At 37.9% G+C, this 22935-nt stretch overlaps 1 protein-coding gene and 1 long non-coding RNA gene across 2 annotated transcripts in view; one reads left to right on the top strand and one right to left on the bottom strand.

Annotated features, from left to right (window-relative positions):
* Window positions 1–22935, top strand: part of LOC102524652 (sodium channel protein type 1 subunit alpha) — a 170019-nt gene that overhangs the window by 44123 nt on the left and 102961 nt on the right. The window lies entirely within an intron of this gene.
* Window positions 4117–5602, bottom strand: LOC140696609 (uncharacterized). The gene is made up of 3 exons (XR_012073111.1): window positions 5497–5602; window positions 5022–5224; window positions 4117–4672 (listed from the first exon to the last, which is right to left on the bottom strand). It is a non-coding gene; the product is annotated as an uncharacterized lncRNA (long non-coding RNA).

The following is a 22935-nucleotide window of genomic DNA, read 5'->3' as shown; positions in this document are numbered from 1 at the left end:
CTGCACGTAGCCATGGGCATGCAGTTGTCCAGCACCTCTCTCCCACACCCAGACCACAGGATCCCGGGGTGGTATTATACCCCCGCACTCTGTTATCCAAAATGAATAAGAGCCATCCCAGAAGTAGTAACTCAGTTTACAAGCCACAAAATTTCCAAGGCATTCTGGGAGAATCAGGCTAAATGTAATTATCATCTGACCTTCCATGTGCCTTCTCCCCTAATCACTCACCAGTCTATTCTAAAGAGTTTAAAGCCCTGAAGTGGGCCCTGAAGGACCTCTGTGCATTATTTGGCCTACAGAGGAATTCTTGTTTTTCCCAAGGAGAGAGAGGAGAAGATAGATGTAACTGTATGAGATTTGGGGGAGTTAGTGAATAGATTTCTGAAGCTTAGAACTGCTTAGGAATATGTGAAAGGTGTTACTCTCCCAGAGAAACACGGCAGCATTTAGTCCTAGTGACATGCATACATTATGGATAGCTTTCTTATATTCTTGGTACAGTCAGTGGCTTTTTGCCTTTGAACATGAAAGGAAAAAGATGTTGATAAGAATCCTTTAGGGGAACAGGAACTACATGTTTGCTTATGCTAAGTTATAGCAAAGTTCAGTTTTATTCTGTAAATAAAGAGTTATCTTTATAAATTTCAGCTATTTCCTTTAGTTTAAAGAAAGTCCTCTTCATAAAAAAAATCTAATTAAACCTCTTCAATATATAGACAAGTGATGTGGTTGATTTAAAGATACATTAAAATGGCAAACTGGTGTTTTGGTTCCAATAAGTAATCAAGCATATTTTTCTTAGCAGTAGCATTAACTGACTGATATTTGCAAAGGGGGAAATTACTGCACGGAATAGATCAGGCAAAAACCAAGCATAATTGACTTAAAAGGATGGGAAAGAGCACAGAATAGGACCCAGCAAAGTAACTTAATTTTTGTTTTTATAACTGTCCATGCATTTGCTTTATTTACATTGATGTTTCTTTTCTCTCTTTATCCTCCTATGGCAGTAGATCTGGGCATAACGCTTTAACTATTGTGATATGCTTTGATCTTATTTCAAGAGCCAAAGCTTTATGAAGCCCTTATATAACTCAAGAAAGAGGCATAAACTCAGGCATGTGGAACATTAAATTTTGTTTCCCTATATGAGATATAACAACCATATATATATGGTTTATCAGCCTAAAGAAACAGACAATATATTTTTAGATTACATTTTGGCCTTTCAAAAAAAAAATACAACTTCAAGACCATCTGCTTCCTGGATATTTCCTGGGGCTCTTTTTGGGGCTGCATTTCTGAAAGCTGTCAGCATAACACTCTGAGTACCTGAGACTCAAGCCTTTGAGCTTGAACACTTTGTGGTTAGTGTTTAAGATCTGTATGTGGAGCTAGACTGAAGGACAGTGACTTTTTATACATTGCTAAAACCAGTGCTGGTTGGGCCAGTACCTTCTTAAACAGTAACTGTGGGTCACTCACTCCATCGCACTCATCTCTCTGTCAAAACATGAGTGAAAATCAATCTTGGCGTATCTAGAAATACTTCAGTCACTTCCATTTAGCTTCTTATGTGCTGATATACCTACTCAATATTAATTTCCTTCATAGTTAGACTGTGGAGAAAAATTGAATGGACATTTGGGGTAAAAAACTAGCTATGTGATCTTGGACAAGTCATGCCACTTCTCTTGACATCATTCCTCATATCTAAAATAAAAATCCTTGTCTGGGTGACCTCTGAGAACTTTCCAGCACTGCACTTCCTCAATGATGATCATCTCTGTAGAGCAGTGGTGAAGATTTATATCAGTTTATGAGGTTTAATGTGGTATTGTATCCTGCCTGTAAACTGTAGTGGAATTTCATTCTGGAATTTTGATTTATCAGTTCACAGCAGATACCTTCAGTTCATCTTCAGAAAATACCTTCATTCCACCACAGACACTGGGATATGTTTGGGAAATAAAATAATAAATAAGACATAGTTCTCACTGTCAAAGAGATTATGGGGTAGGGTCAGACAATGAAGAGATGCTCAGATAAAAGAGGGAGGTCTTCAAGCAGATGAAACAAAGGAAGCAAAGTCTCGAAGGTGTGATGGCTCCTGGTTTATTTAGGGAAAGGCAAAGAGTTTGTTGTTATGAAAAATGACATTGAGGTCGTCCTCAATAAATATTGATAGCATTCTTATCCACTTCAGCTGAAGAGAAAAGACCAAAAGTAAACCACGCCCCCAAATAATAAAGGCTTTAAAATAGAAATTTATACAGAACACTAAAGTGATTTTTAAATTAAAATATAATAGACATATAACACTGTGTTCGTTTTAGGTATACAACATAATTGTTTGATATATGGATAGACTCTGTGAAATGATGGAGTGATTTTTAAAAATGTTTCTTGGATGGTTGATAATAGAAGAATAATACCTTTTTTATATGAAATGATGAAAAATAGTTTGGTAATTTAATACCCATCTCGAACCAGTCTCACAATGCTGACCTCATCACATGCTTTACATTTATACATTCAATTACCCTTTGAGAAATCAGGTTTGTGCATTCCTATGTCTTGCCCATAAAGCCTATTTATTTGGTATACAAACACCATGATTTCTTTCTCCAACACCAATGGCTACCTGCGTAATTGAGAGGAAATTGCAGTGACTCTTCCAACAAGAAGTAGCTGCAAACCAGAATGATCGTCTGTGGATTTATAATGAAATTCTGGCTTTCATTGCTTCAGATGAAATGGCAGGGAAGGCGTGGAGATCTGGGGGAATCTGATGATCTCTGTCATGATCCCACAGCCTTCCCCCGTCTCTTTCTCATTTTAAAACATAACTCTTACCGTTCATTCTCCTCCACTACCAGAGGGAGAGTCAGGATTAATTTTAATGACTTTTAAGAAGTCTTTAGTAAAATTTTGTGTGCCCCGCAGACGTGTTGATTCTATAGACACAATTCCAGTTATATAAGCTCAATACATTGTAGGAGATTTAAAAAATGGCAGTCTCTGGGTGGAAAAATCACGTCTATACAGCTTTATTTCAGTAATTCAAGTCGGGGAGCCTCAAGTATTTTGGTATTATGTTTGAAAAAACAGCCGATTTTCTTTCTGGTGAGATGTATGGACTTCACTGCAGTTTAAACGTTTACTTTTAGCGCCTACAAAATATTATGAAACCAAAAGGCCAATTTGGGGCTGTTAAGAAATTGTAACTGTAACCTTGCTGAAAAGCTAGCTGGCTCAAATCCTCCTAAAAGAGAGTTCTTAATTGCAGTTTATTTATTTATCTAATAGTCATTTCTGGCTCATTTTCAAAAGGATAAATTAACCTGAAAGCTAAAGTTAAAAGAGTTCATTATTTTCTACTGAGGAATGATTTCCATTTCAAAAATAGTGGCTGCTAAAGGCACTGTGTTCCTGAACACTTGGGGAGAGCAAGGAATTGGTAGTAAGTATTTGCAGAATGCTGCATGTTCACACACACACACACACACACACACACACACGACTGGAAACTCACAGCTACAAAAACAAAGGCCTGGAGTGGTAAATTATGTTTACCCTGAGACCACATCAGTTCTGTGCTTTAGCTGAGTTCCATTTTTTCAGTCACAAGGGGCAAAGCCAACACTGGAAGCCAGGTGATGAATGATACAGTGGTCCTGTGGATTTAGAATCATAAAGTCTGGGTTCATATTCTGACTCTGGCATTTTTCTGTCCATCTTGGAATCACTCACTCCATCAGAAGGTCTGTCACACCCAAGGCCTGTGTGGCATCATCATTATATCCTCCAGGTCATCATCCCAAGGTCAGGGCGCTGCTCTCTAAGCCTAGATTCCCAAATTAAAGGAGAATCTAGAAACATTTTCTGCTTTTAAACTCGATTGCCATTTATAACCCTGACCAAGGAAATCTAAGATTCAAACATAAAGATTTTACCATTAGTTTGGGAAATTTTTGGCCAAAGACCAAGGGTGATCCCCTTCTCCCTGCCAAGCTCCCAGTTAATTAAGAGTTAATTAACTTTTTTCATAAGACAGCTACCTAAAGGGTTTAAAAACTCCAAGAGCTGGACATCAGGCAGAATGTTTCGATAACAATTCCCTTTATTTTCTATGCAACAAAATATTAAGTGATATTTAGTTATTAATCGCACTGGCTCTTCAGCCTCCTGATGTTGTGCTGTCTCCTTGAACCCTTTCAAAGTTCTAATCGCAGCAGGAGGTTCTCCAGGCTGTCCTGGAACTGACAGGCAGAAGGATGTGGCACAGAATCTTCCGTCCGAGTGACTTCTCTCCCTCTTTAATGCCAGAGATTTATTGACGGTGATGAGTTCCCATTACATTCTTCCCTTGCTCTGCTGGGCACTGAGCAGTGACTTGCAGCCGCTAGCCCCCAACAAAGCTCTGCCAAAAGAACAGTCCCATCCTCAGGACAGAGAGAAGTCTTCAAAGACTAAAGGACATCTTATGCTTTCATTCCCTTCGCCTTGTTAGAAACCCCCTCACAGGATAGGCCCAGCCTGAGCCTCTCAGCCAGTTTGATAAGTCTGTGTCTTCAAAGTTAGAAGAAGTGTCGTCACAGAGGAAGGAAGTGGCCGGTGCGGTCTTCCCACCTTCTGAGACAAGGGTACAGAGGATCTCCTGGAATGACTAACATTCAGGGTGGGAAGGAAAGGGGGGAAATTACCTTCTCATTCTTTGAAACTGGAAACGTAACAGTGGAAAAGAGAAACATTCTATCTCCGTAAATTAACTTGCTATGCAAAAAAAAATAAAATGCAGAACTGATTCCACAGGGAGTTTATAATCTGGAGGGCAAATAAGATATGTCCGTAAAACTCTCAGCACAAAGCCAAAAGGGGCAAGTCCCTTTCCGTATAAGGTAACACGGAGAAAGATTCCTCTTAAATTATCTTTTGCCAACTTTTATGAATATGTGAGTTTAAGTGTACACCACACTGAGAAGAATCTCATGTTTTGCCTTTAGGCCAGGCCTCACCTAAGGAACATTCAAAGTGACCAGTCTTCTTAAGCTGGTTCAACTCTGACAGATGAAATGTCTTGCGTGCAGAAGGACAGGCTACTCGTTAGGCATCCCGGTTGTGCAATGAGGTCGGTGTTGGCCTTTTCTCTTTTCCAGAGTCTGTTCTAGCCATTTGTTCTCTGACCCCCAATGCCTTCAGTTTAACAAATAACTGCAGTCTGCAAAATAAAACATGAAGTTGTTCTGTAGTTAACAAAAGAAAAGAGATTCTCCCTACTGAGAAAACGAGAAAGGCACTGGAGGAGAAAGACTATGTGACCTAACACATTGGTAGAATTCTCCACGGACAGCTGCAAGGAAGGTCCGTCAAGTGAAGATCGTGAACACCTGTGCAGAGGTGGGAGGGTGAAACGTGCATGGAAAACAGCGCGCCTTCCCGTTTGTCTGATCTGTCAGAGTAAGCGAACCCCCCTAGTGGGGGGATTCTGACCTGGTTTGTTCACTGATGTAACTGCTGTATGTGGACAAGTGCCTGGCTTACAGCAGGGGCTTGAAGAAGTGAATAAATGATGCGTCAGATGCCCAGACTATGAGCAGTGCTTGAGAGTTCCCCGGGGCTGGGGCATCTGGATTCCTGCAGTGAGTGGGCTCATAAGGACTTCTGAGAGGAACAGAAACCATGTTCCACTCAGTAACAATGGAGTTTGTGACTCTCATGGAACCTCAAATCAGGAAAGTATCTCGATTTGAGGAGAGACTAGAGCCAGAAATAGGAAGTCATTGGGAGTTTTCTGGCTCTGTCGTTCGTTACTGTTTCTTCTACACTTGCAGGATTCTTTGCTCTCAGCACCCTGGTCCCCTTGGTCTTGAATCTGTATCATAAGGGAAGGCTGGCCCCCACAGCTGGTGGAATCACATGGCGCACCCTCCCCTGCTCTGGTCCTCTGAAGCCAGGAACACAGGCTCACCTCTGGGGACCAGGGATGGAGAGCTATTAAGAGGAATGTTAGGAGCAGCCACTCAAAAAATTGACCTCTATAACAAGCAATTGGAAGGCATTAAAGTTTGTGGCCAGGGGTGTTCTTATTTTCTCTAAACTATAAGCACCATTCATATGGAACAGGTTAGTCTAACATTTTTTTTTAAATACTGCATCTTAGTTCACATATTTCCTGCTTCCTCTTTATCGATTGCATCCTGGTAATTATTTAGCAAACATTGTCTCTCCAGCTCCTTTCCACATTGCCCAGATTTGACCAGGGACTGAAGAACACCATTTCCCTGACACTGAATAACTATAATTAATGTGTTCATGCTACCTTGACTGGCTTTCATGAAAGTATAGGATTTTTGAGTTGGAACAGAGACTGATCTCACTCAGTTTCTTTCTTTGATAGATGAGAAGATGGGCCAGTAATTTATAAAGAAGTATTAGTAAGTATTTTGGAAACACAGAAATACAAATTACATTCCTGTGAATCTAGAACAGGGAAAGAAGGGAGGATTTTTGAGTATGTTGCCAAGAATCAGTGGACTTTGGGACCAAGAGCCTTAGTTTTATTACTTTTCAAGCTATATGTGGCCTTGAATAGTTCTCAGTAAGGCATAGAAAGCCCTTAGTATTCCCAGCTGTACAATGGCAATAATTATAATATTAATAGTATTTATCACATTGTCCTGCAGTAAGGAATAGAACAATTAAGTGTTGAAGGTGATGTCATGTTCATAAACGATAAAGCCCATGCAGCTAGTTACCAATAATAAATGAGTTAGATGAAAGACAATCAGGATGAAACATTTATTGCAAATTACTGCAAATGACTAATCCACACATGATTAATTGTGAGCTTACACATGACCAGATGTTAACAGTTTATAACACAGAAATTTGCACCCTCAGTTCCTGGAGTTAAAAATAGTTTAGCATGAATTCTTCATTGTCTCAGGAAAACCTGATATACATGACTTTCATAATTCTACCAGTAGGTAATATTTAATTTGAGTCAAAATATGTATTTGCTTACTAAAACATGTTATTATAATTAAGCTTTAGATCATGTCCACAAAATGGGGAAATATATTGCAGTAAAAGATAACAAAACCATAGACTTTTAGAATGGGAAGATAATCTTGTTTAAACTCTAATCACAGATGAAGATGGGGAAATGTAAGTTCTCATAGAAGAGTTCAGTGACTTGCTCAAGGGCAAATGCTCATTAGTGTTGAACCTGACGTAAAACTCAAATCTTCTCACTCTGAGCTGCTCATTGTAATACAGAACCTACTATTAAAATACAACATGAAAAATGAGAAAAAAATTTCAAGTAGATCCCCAATGTAAAGCCATCAATCTATAGTAAAGGCACACCCAATTTACTTTTGGTGGAATAAAAAAGACAAAGCTTTATTTGCAAATTCTATAATTTGTAAAGATAACGATGATTCATAGTAGGAATAAAGTAACACTTTTAAATAAAATTAAAATGCAAAAACAACGCTCAAGTTACTTGCTATACTTGAAAACAGCTTTATTTAGTTTTAAACTTTTTCATCTTTGAGTCATTAGGTGTTTGACATGATAGAGCAACTAAAAAGGATGAGGAAACTGAGGACGCAATAGTGAGAGAGACACAGGGAAGAGGGAAATGGGGCTAAGAGAGAAAAGAGGTTGAGAAACACATAAATCTGGCCGATGAGAAGATATTTAATGTTTGACCACTAGATGGCGATGTAATGTAAGGTGCTACCTCGACTTTTTTTTTTTTTTTTTTTTAAAACAAGCTATTTGCTGATTTGTATTAGGTACCATAGAGTGAGGCGAGGATGAAGCCGAGAGGATACTGCAGAGGTCTCTGGTGCATGTGTGTATGTGTGCGTGTGTGTGTGCTTGTGTATGTGTGTCCTGCCCCAGTGAGACTGCAGCCCTTGTAAATACTTGATCACCTTTTGCAAGAAGGAATCTGAACAATTGCAACTGAAGCCACGTTGTTATCATCTGGTCTTTGGGAGATGCTGTTCCTCATTGCAGATGGGTAATTTTCCTTTTTATCAGGTAAGCCATCTGGTTGTTTCGTCGCGATCTTAGGCATATTCGTTCTAGTTATTCTTTTCGGAAGAAAAAAAAAAGAGCCTGTGGAAATACAGTTTGGACAGAGCAGGAAGTCCGTTTTTGTCTGTGAATTCGGACCTACGGGTACCCCTCCTCCCTCTCTTCTCCTCCCCTTCTCCTCCCCGCCCCCTCCCCCCTCCTCTCTCAACCTTCCACGAACTGAAATCTGGTTTGTTTTGCAGTCCAGCATTTTGATATAAGATGGGCTGCTTTGGCCTGAAATAGCTTGGAACCTGGCCAGTTCTTCTTGCCTTTGCTCGCCTCCTTTTGAAGCCCCCTGCTTCACTGGTGCTTTAGAACTGGACTAGCTTCGCTGTGAATAGAGGTCATATTGTTCCTAAGATTGGAGCAAAAATTAGAGCTCAGCGTTAGCCCCACAGGAAGAAAGGCGGCAGCAGGACGGCTGGAGCCCAGCACTGCAGGGGTTTGAGCCTCCTTGGAAGGCTGGGCTTTTGAGGAGAGATGCCTCATGCCTTGGGCAAGAAGGGGACAATGACTTATTCCCTGTAATTCTGACTGAGCAGGCTAAAAAAGGAGCTGGAGGGCAGTGGGAAAGATTCCCTTCTTCCTGGAATGCCAACTGGGAAAGGTTGAGTTACTTTTAATTAGATAGAGGTCACTGTCAGCAGTGATACTGCAGATAGTTGCTGTTTGGTTCCCAGTGTGAACTAGCTTCCTTTTCCAAAGAGTGCAAAAAATGTCTTTGGGTGGACATGAGGCTTTTTCAGACGTCTTTGTTATCCTGGATTCCCCCTCTCCTACCTGTTTGAGGTGTGTGTTTAAAGACACCCCCCCAACCCTGCCGCCACCTTTACTTCTCAAATTTCTTTTTGTTTCCCTCAGTTACTCACTGACAGTTGTCACTTCTCCTTAACAAGTCAGTCCAAAGAGGGTGGCAGGTAGGTGCTTTTCACATGTCCCATGAAATGATTAAAGCCGAAGCAGGGTAACATTCTCTCCGTCTGTGCGTGTGACTAAATATTTCTGAGGTGCAGTAGCAAACTTGCAAATTGCCAAACGCTGTTGCTCTCACACCTGTACAATGTGGCTGCTTTTTTCTATGGATTTACAAGTTCACGTATTTCTGATGCGCCAGTGTAGTAACAGAACATATTTCTCCACTAAGCATTTTAAATCATCCCGAGAGGCTGATACCAAACTGAAACAGGAAAATTCCATGCTGAGGTTGGTGATCACTGCTTTTATTTCTCCCGTCCAGAGCAGCTGGTCGCTTATCTTGCCCATTTGCTGCAATACCTGCACGCCAGGGTGATGCAACCTGGAGCTCCTGCCCCGGCGGCGTCTGACACTCTTCCTTCCCCTCACCTGTGTATTTGGGAAGCCGAATAACTACGGCGCGGGGGGACTCCTTGAAGCCTCTCCTTTGTGGTCGCTGCTTGTGCAACTGCTGTCAAGCGCTTGCATCCCTCTTGCAGGGGCAGTGTTGCAAAGCAGGCCTTCCTCCTCAAAGCTCCTTGAAGAGATTTTTAGATGGTGTCTATTTTAGGAACATAATATGTAGACAGGAATGGATGGCCACAGAGATTTACGGGAAACAGTTTCGTGGAGAGGGTGAGGTAACATCACAAACCACCAGAGCAGAGCTCCAGTGGCTGGTTATATCACATGAACCCAGCAAGGGAATTAATTTACATGAAACTCATTGCAGCTCATTTGTATGTCTTTTTTCCCCTTCTCTTCACATTGTTGGTCTGTTTTTTCAAATATCTCTTTAGGTAGCCAGTACACCTAGAATGCTCAGATTGGCAAAAATAACATGTTGGATTTTGCTGTCCAATTCTAGTAGTCTTCATTTACATGGCCCCCTCTTGCTGGGAAATTTGGTATCTGGAGACTTACTAGGGCAATTTCCCTTTAAGGTATGGTGGAGAGGTTTTCTCCATCTATGGGAGGGGCGGAGAGGGCACAGTTTGAGGCCTAATTAATTATACAGTATCCACGAAGGCACTGGGGCTCACAGCCAGGATTCTGTTTTACCAACCAGAGATACCAGGGGCAAAGGGACAGGCTACAGACCCGGAAGTAAACTACTGCCACCAACACAGGGAATGAAAACTCTGGAATCTCGCAGAGGAATCCAGCAAGAAACATTCTGGTTCATTGTGTAGAGGGCACTGTCAGGGAACCCAGAGATTCAGAGGGGGAAAACGGAAGAGCATCTTCTCTGGGTATTGCAGATAAGGGACGGAGAAGCTGGGGCTCTGTTTAGAGCTAAGTATGTTACAGACCACGCAGTCCTCCCAGGTTGATACTGGTCTGAGCTTGGCACAGAGCATCCCTGTGAAATTTAGCCGAGGCTCCCACACAAGGTATTAGTTTGCTCCTGGGTAGTTGGAGAGGCTGAACCTATCACTTCCCCCCTGTAAATACCAGGAGCACAAGGCCAGTCTCCCAGCTACCTGGAAGAAGTGATAGCTGGAGGAGGAGGGGAGGAGGAAGGGGGAGGGGAGGAGGAAGAAGTTCTAGGGAAGGTGGGGAGAGAGCTCTGGCAGTCTTCAACCTCAAGGTCAGTGGGGCTGTGATCTGTGAAGTCGCCACTTCCCTTTGAAATTCTGATTACTCAAGCATGTCACAAGGAGTTTAGATTATATCACTTTAAGGTAGGGGTGGGGAAGAGATTCATTCTCAGAGCAACTGTGGTCAGAAAAAAAATTAAGCCAGATGTCCTCCAAACTGCCCCAAACTGTGCTTTCCCAACTTTTTCTTTCGTCCAGGTTCCCAGTGATTATTTTATTTAACAAAGATGTATAGCATTTATTCGGGGCCAGCCGTTATTCTAAGTAGCACCTCACAAATATTTTCTCATTGAATTCTGTGAGGTGGGTATGATTATTAACCACCAGTTTATGGCTGAGGAGACCAAGGAGGCACAGGGAGGTTAGCCTGTCCTTAGTTAGACAGTGTGTGGGCGGCAGAGCCCAAACCTGAACCCAGGCTGCCCGGCTGCAGAGTCTGCGCTCTTGACTCTTCCTTGTCACCTGTGTGATGGTGGAACTCTGCGTTAGCCCGGATAGTCAAGACTCAGGCTGGTAGAAGCTGTACATGGTAGCTATAATTCGTCTGCTTTCTTACATGCCAAAATTTCAAAGTACTTTGATTTAGAATGATTCTCTAAATCTACTTCATTTATTCATTTTTTAAAAAATGTGCCTTTCTATATTATTGGAGAATCCCTCCTCCAGGTGCCAGAATATGGTAAATAAAACAAAATTCCTGCCTGCAAGGTGCTTTCAGTCTGAAGATGAAGTTGGACAGTAGACAAATCAATGTATAAGGAAATAACTGAACACAGTTTCTTCTTCTCTGAAGAAAACGAAGGCAGCATAAAGCAATAGTGAGGATGAGATGGGCATGCAGAGAGAACACGATGTTCAGGAGGTGCAGAGAGTAATTTTTATCTGAGTGAGGTGAGAGAAGAGCATTCTGGGAAGAGGGAAGGGAGAAAACACAAGCCCCACAGGGCACAGCGCCTGGCAGGTCTGAGGAGTGGCACCTGCCTGGTGAGCAATCATGATAGCAGAAGACATGGAAGGAAATGGGGCCCCACAGGTGACCAGCATGATCTGTGGAGTCTCAGCAAGTGTGCTTAGGGCTCTCATTGTCCCGGGCCTTTGTGAAAAACAAATCAAGGAATAGTGCTGAGTCAGTTTAAGTCCCGTATGTAATGGCAACCAGTTACTAGGTTTAAAACAAAAAAACATGAAACCAAGTCATTTTCACAAACACACAAAGTTTTAACAGTTTGTAAAGTTCTATGAAAAATGTGATAGTATCCATTATGTGGTGAAATTGGCTCAGAAATCTTTAAAAGAGAATTGATGGGGAAAAAAACCTGTTTGAATGAGATTATTGGTTAGATTGCTATAAACTATCAGCAATCTATAAACTATAAAAAGCATCCCCTATCATGAGTCAGTCTTGCTTGCACTTAAGGACTTTCCCCCCAAAATGAACAAATGGAGGCGCTGTGGGCTGGGAGCAGACATCAAAGATGGAGACCAGAGTGTACATCCCGGAAAGTGGTTAGGACACAGTCGGTGTTCAGAGGTGTTTGAACAAATCATTTTTTTCCAAATGAACTAACAGTAATGTAATTTTTAAATAATATGATTAGACATAAGGATCAACTTTCCTTTGTATCTGTATTAAACCTTTTGTTGTTATTTTTCCATTTCAAAATTCACATCCTAATGGTTTATCTTTTTATATTTTCTGATTATTTGCTCCCACTCCCTCTCAGTCACTGCTAACATTGTAGTTCCTCTTGAGCAAATGTGTTTCTCTTCTAGCTTAGAATAATCCTTGCTTCTTAGTGTATCCCTCTAAGTGGTAAAAAGTCCTTGACCTCTCTTGTGCCCTCTTCCTCCTCTGATGCTCCATCTACAACCTTGGCTTTGAGGGTTTGTGCTCTTTGGCTTTAATTTTTTCTTCTGTCACTTGTGGTTTTGATATCATGTCTAAGAAACCATTGCCTCATCCAAGGTCTTGAAAAGTTACTTCTCTTTTCTCTCTCTGAGTTTTTTAGTTTTATCCCTTACATTTAGGACTGTGATCCATTTCGAGTCATATTTTGGATATAATATGAAGTGGGGGGGGGTCCAACTTCATTCTTTTGTATGTTGACATCCAATTGTCCCAGCATCATTTGTTGAAAAGACTCTTCTTTCCCTATTGAATTGTCTTGTTAATCTTGTTGCCATGCCATGTTTAAGTGCATCTGTATTTTTAGCATAATACTGTGAGCAATAATTTCATACGCTGGGTACCAGGAGTGAATTTTTTCTTTAAGAAAAAAGCAGTAAGATCACCCCTTCTGGAGAATCTCAACTTTAAAGAACAAGAAAATTGGCCCATATGCCCTCAGCTGTTAAACACTGTTTTGACCTAACTTCATGTCAAGTTTTTATTATATAATTGAAAGCATACTTGTTTGTGACTCTACTGGAAATTTAAGGAGACTACGGTTCAGTAATGAGCTAACATTTTTGGAGAAGGATTACTTGTTATTGCTAAGAAACATCTCTACTGTATTGCACATGCTCCCAAACTTACACAGCCATTATCTGTAGGATACATACTGCTAGTCTGCTTTTGCTTCATAAACACCACTGATGGGAAAATGTTGAAGCCGAGATAAAGTTGTGCCTTTCAAAAGTGTTGGTTGTTGTGTTAGTTTGCTGAAGCTTCCAAATGGAATACCGCAGACCTGATATCTTAAACAACAGATATTTATTTCTCACAGTTCTGGTGGCTGGGAGGTTAAGATCAGGGTCTCTGCAGGTTTGTGCTTTTCCTGAAGCCTCTCTCCTTGACTTGTGGGTGGCAGCCTTCTCACTGTGTCTTCATATTGTGTGTGTGTGTTCTTGTGTGTGGGTGTGTCTTTTTGTGTTCACATTTCTTATAAGGACACCAGTCAGGTTGTAATAGAGGCCACTCAAATGGCCTCACTTTAATTTAGTCCTCTCATTAAAGGGCCTGTCTCCAAAGACAGTCACATTCTGAGTTTCCAGAGTTTGGGGCTTCAACATGTGAATTCTGAAGGGGTCACAGTTCAGCCCATAGCAGTTGTTGTTGGCTACATTTATAACTGCTAAAATAATGAGCAGAGATGATTGTTGTTGTTATATTAATAATAGTCTTTCATCATTCGTGCGTTCTTCCCACTGGTTAATAAGGAGTTGTCTGTGTATTTGTTAGTAGTCAAATAAAGACACTTAATTAGGTTTGCATTTAAAGAGGCATGATGAATAACAAAAGTCCACAGAAGCAAAATAGCAGTGACCTTGATCCCACTTGTATGCCTGTGATGTCATGTTCATTTCATAATCTGTGATAAGGTTATGAAGCTAAGGCTCTTATTTGTTTCAGTGAGAAAAGTGATTAAAAGGGATATAAAATATTGGGTATTCATGAGAAACTTATAAATAAAATAATGAATTTCAAAGTGTTTCAGTACAAATATGCACCTGAGACTGAGGTTAATTTAAATATACAAAAAATGTCTTGGAAAGCTATCACAGCTCACAGACTTGAGAGGCAGCTAAAATCTAGTCACTGGAAGTGACAAGAATAGGGAAAACTGTGACAGTCAGGTAGCCCAGATTTTGGACTTTTTTCGTGGTTTCTGCAATGTGCTGTTATCTCCTGGGATGAATCAGTTCAACTGTTTTCAGGCTTTTTTTGGACATTCAGGTGTAAGATTAAAATTCAGGAAGTGAGCATCTGATTGGTCACCTTTGGATTGTGAATCTGATCCCTTTAGTTAAGGGTGAACTGGGCCCCTTGCCTCACAGTCCCACAAAACTATTCCCCATTTAGGAAGGGTAATTCCACCAAACAAAATTGAAAACTGTCTACATACACAATGTTAGAAGAATGGTTAAATAAATCATGGTCTGTGCAAATGATGAGATGCTCTAGAGCCATTAAACGTAGTATTTCAGAAATATTTACTTCTATGCAGAATTGTTCAGGATATAATGATACATTAAAAAGTGCCACACAAGCATAGCTATCTCATATGATCTCAGTGAAAAACAGAAAACAAAAAAAAAATGTATTTGCTTAAGAAAAAAAACCTTGGAAATAATGTGATAATTATCTCTAATTTATGGGATTGCAATTTCAATTTTCTTTTTTATAAATCAACTTTTTAAAAAATAGAGTATTACATTTTATTTTTCTAATAACAAAATTAATATATGCTAATTACATAAAGCAAAAAAGAAACTATTGAAGAATAAACATAATGACACCTATAATTCTACATATGCAAAGTTAGCAATTAATAATTTACATTACATACCAAAATATTTTTTGTACAAATTCTCCAAAATAAGCATGTATTGTTTTAAAAATCAACATAAAAGTTAGCATACATTATTTTTCAAATGGAATTAGGTAAGTCTATTTTGTATAAAGATTTATTGTATCTCTAATCAACATAGTAAACTCAAAGTTACTGAGAAAACATTAAATATTTGAATATTTTATCAGCCCCAAACCCACCCCTCTATAATATTATTATAATATCTTTTAAAAATTGGTAACAATAGATGACCTTTGGGAAAGGATCTCATAGAAGGTTACTTTTGAAATGTCAAAATGGTATTGCCCTAAAAACTGTGTAATCTGGTAATCTAACTCCTTCCTTTAGAATTCAGCAAAATTTGAGCAAAGTTATCTTATATATTCATGGAGCATTTACTGTTTGCAATGGAATGTTTTTAGTAAAAATTGACCTCAGACTGAGAACTAAAAAACAAACAAAAAAGCCCTATAAATACTGACAAGTATGCACATACTTAAAAAAAACTATTTAGAAAAATACTCATCAAATTGGGAAAATTCCAGTAAGAGTATCATCAAAATTACCAAATGAAAGGATGACGAGAGTAAATGAGCAGATTATACCATTGAGTCAGAGGTGGTGGGGTGGAGCATTGAGGGGGGTTTATAATCTGTGTTGCATTTGGAGATGTGAAATTATTTGTGTCGAAGGTGTCATGGGAGGAATCTGTGTGAAGAGGAACAGATGGTTGATTTCAAGCCTTAGGTAACAATGTCTAGATTATTTTAAAGCAAATATTAATCATTTAAAATTAACGAGAAATATTGAATAAAGAAAAGAAACAAGAGTTCAGTGTTTCTAAGTTTATATTCAAAGAGGAAGGAAAACTAAGAGAATTCTGTAACAAAATGTTTCAGTGTAAGAAATTCAGTGGATTTGAAAATCCTAGAAGGAGTTACTTTGAGACTTGACAAATGCTACCAGGCAGCAGTTTTGATATTACCCTGGAATGTGATATGCCATTTATAAAGGCCAGGTATTTGGGGCTTTGTATGTCAGTGTGTTGGCACAAAACCAGAGAGGCAGCAGACTGATTTCAGGTGTAGAATACCATACTTTCTGTGCTGCCAGGGCCTTGGCGTTTCAGGTTTCGGGTGATTTGAGAAGTCTAGGAGTTTGCACACCAATATTTAAAGCATTTAGAGGATTATCGATCAACTTGGATGAATGAAGAAATTCCAAAAAAGACGTTTGAACATAGTTAAGGAGTTAAATAGACATCTGTAAGCAAAGAAAAGAAAATAAGAAGGTGATCTCCATAAAACTATAAGATGACAAAGGATGGAATCTGGGCTCTCTCGTCTCTGGAGCCAAATCTTATCTTACTTACCTTTACTCTCTCTCTCTCTTCTTTTTTTTTTTTTTTTTTTCATTATTAGGCATTTTGTTTTACCTTCTGTTTTTGCATTTCATTTCTAACCCTCCCTCCACTCAGTGAGTTATGTAAAAATACTTCCATAGTCATATCCTCAGTACATTCATAGCCTTTGATGAATATAGAATGTAGTTTAAAAAATAGAAAAATTATTAACATGATTTCAGTAGTTAGCTTCAAAGTGTGGTCCACAGACCTTAAGTTCTCATGAAAACTTTTAGGGAGTCCCTCAGGGCAAAAATATTTTCATAATAAAAAAAACCTTTTTTTTTGCCTTTTTCACTGTATTGGCATTTGTACTTACGGTGCACGAGCAATTAAAACTCTTGGCCGTAACCTTTACCAAGATGGTGGCACCAAACTGTCCTCATAGTCACTGTATTCTTCCCTATCTTTCACCCCCAGGAAAAATCAGTAAGTAAATATGTAAGTAAAATTAAAAGCCAGTTTTACTAAAGAAATTACTTTTGATGAAGCAGTAAAAAGTATTAATTCTATTTCATCTAGACACAAAGGTACACATATTTTAACATTCTGTGTGCTGAAATGGAATGTAAACATAAAGAACAGCTGCCACAAACCAAACTGTGATGATGGTTGATTGAAAAACAGCACTCACGCCATTGAGTTGCAAGCTGAAGTAGCTGCTTTTCTATGGACACAATTTTGACTTGAAAGTATGACTGACAGACAGATTGTCATTATTCAGACTTGGATATTTGGCAGATGACTTTCTGAAATTAAGTAAAGTGAGCCTGTCATTTCAAGAAAAATAGCTGACACTATTGTTACCAATGACTACAGTTGAAAATTCAAGAGAAAAATCAGAATTTTGGAAAACTTGAATCTGCCACTGTGAGCTCAAGAACTTCTCAAAAGTTCAAGGATTTTCTGATGCAATTAGTGGTGATGTTAACATTTCAAAGATCTGCAGAACTCAGCCAACCAATATCTTAGAAATGAGCAATGGATAATGATACAAAACTATAAATGCATAATAGATCCATTCAAAGTATAAGATAAAGCAACAGATTTTATTGTAGCAAAATATAAGTTCAGTGATATGGTCTGAGATCCCATTTGTCTAGTCTTGGTAAGCTATCAAAGAACACTATTCAAAAGGCTATTATTGAATATATATTGAAATCTATATTAAATATATTCAACATATTGAACATATATTAAAAATGCTATAAAAAATTTTAACTATGTATCTATGAGAGGCCAGCTTTTCTTCATCCAAATGTAAATTATAACAGATTGAATGCAGAAGCAGTTTAATAATCTAGACATTAAGCCAAATATTAAAGAGATTTAAAAATATATGAAATAATGCCACTCTAGATTTTTTAGGGCTATGATTTTTTCACCTCAAATATTATTTTAGCATGTTATTAGTTTGTTATTGTTATTTATAAATTAATAAATATTTTCATGATTTCTTTATTTTAATTTCTGATAGAGTAAATGTTAATAAATGTAAGCTGCATAAACAAAAGCTTTTGGGGGTCCTCAATAATATTAACAATTTAAAGAAGTCCTGAGACCAAAAATTTGTTTGACATGGATAAATTTGATAACTCATCTGATTCTATAGTATATTTATATCTATCTGTTACACTGTAGACATTGTCTTCATTGAAATTATTATAATGCAGGTAACTGAGTCCCTTGAAGTTATGCTGAATAAGGAAAATATTTATCACATTATACCTGTATGTTTTCCATTGCTGTAATATGAGCTGCACATATCATCAGTTTAATCCAGTAAATTCTAAAAGTGAGTAAAAAGTGTTACAAAGTGAATCAGAGGTTATGAAAGATAAATGGTCTAATACTCTTGTTTGGATTTTCATCATCCCTCTGCTAAAACAATGTAAAATTTTTCTATTGTCTGTTTTCAAACACCCACCTTTCCCTACTTAGAATCTGCTCTCTCACAGTCACAGTGACCTTTCTAGTAGGTACATCAACTCTCCACTGTGTAAAACAGTCAGTGATGTCCAGGGGTAAACGCCCAGTTTCTTCAGGATGGCTGGCTTCTGCGAGCTGTCTAGGTTTCTCTCTTCCCCATGGCTTATCTACTCTACCACTAGTCCTGCAGAAATCATTGCATTGCATTGTGAATGTCTGAAGCTGCCTCTGTCTCCAAGCCTTTGCTACTGCTTCTTTCTCTGCCTTGAAAAAGCCATGATCTCTTCTTCCCCCGAGAATGATTCATTTCCTTCCGAGCTATGGCTGTGCCCGGGGCAGACTTCCATCAGAGCACCACCTGCACTTTCTTGTGCTTGTCTCTCAGCCTCCCTTCGCTATCCCTTCTCTGCAATATGCTGCAGTCTATTTTCCGATGTGACGAAGTATCATCACCACTGCCTTGTTCAGTTTGGGGGCACAGAGGTGCTCGATGGATGTTTGTTAAATGGAAATGAAACAAAAACATTTCAGGGTAACCTTCAATACCTGACAGTTCTATACTTTAAATAATGTTTTTGCAAATACCATTTTTGTAAAAATATACATAAGAAGTGTATAATAATTTTAATATTTTATATGAATTCCGAAGTCCTGTCATAAAGCCCATATATGCTATGATTTAACACTGCTTTTCAAAGCATTTTGGAATGTGTTTTTTTTCTTATTTTTTATTTTAGCTTTTATGACTTGATTCAATTCTGAGAAATTCTGTTACTTCCCTTATCTGGAGTCATGCTTTGGTTTTTGCTTGAGTCAAATTTTTTAAAAACTATCCAGGTATTATCTTTTTATAGTTATAAAAATGATTTAATGGTTATTACAGAAAACTTAGAATATTTTTAAAAGTGTAAAGAAGAATATAATATTGACAATCTCATAATCTTTTGTGTGATTTTTCCTGAGAATAATAAGGTATTGCTATTGATATTTTAATATTCTCCTCTAGATTATTTTTATTTTTGCTGTCTTTGGAGATTTGGGGGATCATTTGTAGGGATGCTTATGATGTTTTCAATTTCTTCTCTATCAGGTGTTATATCTTAAACATCTTTTTGTGTCGTCGGAAATAATTTAAGAAGATAATTTTAATGGGTCCATAATATTCCAGCATAGTTTTACATTTATTTAATTATTCCAATAGTGGTAAAAATTTAGTTTCTTTCAAGTTGGGTAATTACTTTTGAGGTAAACTTAAATAACACATTAAAAATACCAAGTATTTTACATTTCTACTAATAGTCATAAGATCTTTGGTTGTATAAAACAGAGCCTCAAACTTAGGCTTTTCTTGATAAGAACACGGAACTCCCACAATGTCCATGTAGTGCACACAAGAAGATATAGTCCCGTAACATCTGGGACAAACAATACCAGGTGGGTAGCTTCCTACGGTGGGGGTCTTAGCTTCACTTTTGCTTCTTCCTGGTCCCCACTAAGAGTCGAGATCAAGTCGAGGGCTTGGCTTACTACTATTAGTCACTCTTCCTCTCACCATTCGTTCAAAATACATCCTTTTGTGTTAGTTTGTTAATTTTTTCAAGTCTGTCTTCCCTTTATAAATAGAGACAAAATAATTTAAATATTAACATTGAACAACTATCCAAAACCCACTGCATTGTCCAACTGGTTTCTGATTTTTCTACCCCTTTCCAGTAGCAAATAACACTCTTCTTAGACATTCAGATACAGTTTTAAGAGATTTAAAATGTCTATTGAAATTTATCTTTAATGAGCATATTGAATATGATGAGATTTGGAAGGGAGGTAAAGAAGCAGTGACAGCTTTATAGTTCTCATTTATTTTTCAAATATAATATCAAGCTTATAACTATAACTTATAACTTATAAGTTAAAAAAGAATCATTAATATCCTCCATGATACGGAAGAATCACATTATGTCCCCAAATTAGGCTAACATTACAGTGTTAAAAACACTTCCATTTATCACTTTGTCTTAAAGCCTAGTAATTTATATTCTCTAGTAATAAACCTCAGTGTGTGTATCTAGCTCTCAGAGCATAATCCACATATTAGAGCTCTGAGAACAGTTGTTATTTTTTAGGGTCACTCAGAAAGACCTGAGAAAAAATTTTCTTCTCTTGGATTTGGTAGTGTTAATAGACAAGTAGTCACCTTCTTTCTTTTTAGCATCTCTCTAATTTTGTGCAGGTGCCATCCTCCCCAGAACCTTTAAGGGTGAGAGGAAACTGATTTCTCCCAATTCTCCACCCAACTTGAGGGATGGGCTGAGTGACCTAGGGGTGACCCCCATTGCAAATGATAGGTTGGGCAATGGTTCATTACCTCATACTAACTAATGAAATATGAGGGCTGGCTACCGTGGGGCTTCTGGGAAAACTCATTTCTCACCTATGAAAAAGCCACAAGATGGTCTTTCTTCTTCCTCTGGGTGTTCCCTCTTCAGATGTGACACTCTTTAGCTGCTGCAGACCTCCTTACTCAGCCATTACTGAGGATGGTGGAATAGAGGCTTGAACAGAGGTTGGATCTGTGGTGAAATTATTGAATGAACCAACCCTGAAGCCTACTCTTCTTCTAGGCTTCCTTAGTATAAAGCATCTTGAAGCCAAAAACTCCCTAACCAATAGAACAGTGGACTGGTTTGCGTATAAAATGTAATGTTATATAGTACTGTCTGAAATTATTTAAAATTGTAGTAAATGTATTCCATATTACATTTATGATTAGCATATAAACTGACAGGTTAGTTCAGTCTGATAGACAAATGAGAGGAAACTTCGACCAATAACACTGTCTTAGCTTTAGCATTCATAATTTTTGGGCTTTAGAGTAGAACAGTTGGGAAGTTAGAGCAAGAAATAATTTTCTCCATCATTCATTCTCATTATTTATTCACTCACTTAACAAATACGTATTTAGAACCTGCTATGTATAACATGAGATTGCATGATACCATCTTTTAACTACTGGATTCTAAATAAAAAAAAACATAAGCTGGATATATAAAAAAATATTTAAAAAAATAGAATTCATTGTCTCAATGTCTAAGCCTACTGTCTCTAAGCCTCAATATTACTGACCTTAGGAAAATCAATATTCTTATTTACATATACTAGTCTTTTAATGCAAATTCAGTATTGTGCCTTGAATGGTCATAACGGGATTCAAAATTTCAACTTGAATTTAGAACAAAGATTTTTCTCTCTCGTAATGCCCAACATAACACCAAAGGTAATTAATGGACACTATGAGGAACTATCATTTTTGACATTAGACGAAAAGAAAATTGTTTAAAGAAATACATTAATCATTCAAATATTATAGTTCATGTGTCTATAAAATTCTTCTTGTCCTCCTTTAGAGGAGTTAAGGATAGAGAAATGATCAGGACATTCTGATCCATAAACGAAAAAGAAAGGAAATTAATAATTATCACTGCTTATTACATGATTATTGTTGTGGTACAAGCTTCTTTTATAATTCAGTGTTTTTAGTATATTTACAGAGTTGTACAACCACCACTACAACTTAATTTTAAAACATTTCCATTGAGCTGAAAAGAAACTTAATGCGTAAAGAAACTAAATGCATCCCATTTGAATTCACTCCCCACTTCCATTCTTAGTCCTAGACAACCACCATTTACCTTCTGTCTCTGTACCTTTGCCTTTTTTAGACATTTCACGTGAATGGGATAATACAATATGTCACCTTTTACGTCTTGCTTCTTTTACTTAACATATTATCTTTGAGGTTCATCCATGTTGCAGCATGTGTATCAATACTGTGTTATTTTTAATTGCCCAATAATATTTCATTGTATGCATATATGCCACATTTTGTCTATACAGTCACCAGTTAATGGACATTTGGGAAGTTTCTACTTTTGGGCTATTATGATAATTAAGGCTGCTGTGAATATTTCCATACAAGTTTTTGTATGCATATATGTTTCCATTTCCCTTGGTTAGATACCTTGGGGTAAAATTACTGGGCCATATAATATAACACCCAGTGAGAAACTGCCAAAGTGTTTCCCAGATGGCTGTACCATTTTACATTCCCACCACCAATATATGAGGTCCAGTGTTTCTGCATCCTCAGCAACACTTGTTCTTATCTGTCTTTTTGATTATAGCCATTCTAGTGGGTGTGATGTGGTACCTCATTGTGGTTTTGATTTGCATTTACCTTATGGCTAATGATGCATCTTTTGATGTGCTTACTGGTTTATATATCTTCTTTGAACAAATGTCAATCCAAATCCTGTGCCTATTTTTATACTGGGGCTTTTGTCTTTTTATTATTGACTTGTAAAAGGCTTTTAAGAGTATATTCTATATATAATTCCTTATCAGATATATGATTTGAAATAATTTCTGCCATTCTTTGGGCTGTCTTTACTTTCTTGATGTTGTCTTTTGAACTATTTTTTATGTAGTCCAAGTTATCAGTTTTTTTCCTTGATTGCTTGTGCTTTTGGTGTTATATGTAAGAAATCATTACCTCATCTAAGGTTAGGAAGAATTACCTGTATTTCTCAAATAATTTTATAGTTTTAGCTCTAACATCTATCTCTATGATTCATTTTGAACTACTTTTTATATGGTGCTATAC

This window comes from Vicugna pacos, chromosome 5, assembly GCF_048564905.1.
Source record: "Vicugna pacos chromosome 5, VicPac4, whole genome shotgun sequence".
Classification (NCBI taxonomy): domain Eukaryota; kingdom Metazoa; phylum Chordata; class Mammalia; order Artiodactyla; family Camelidae; genus Vicugna; species Vicugna pacos.
Note: the sequence above shows the minus strand (reverse complement) of the source record. Positions and strands in the feature narration are given on the sequence as shown.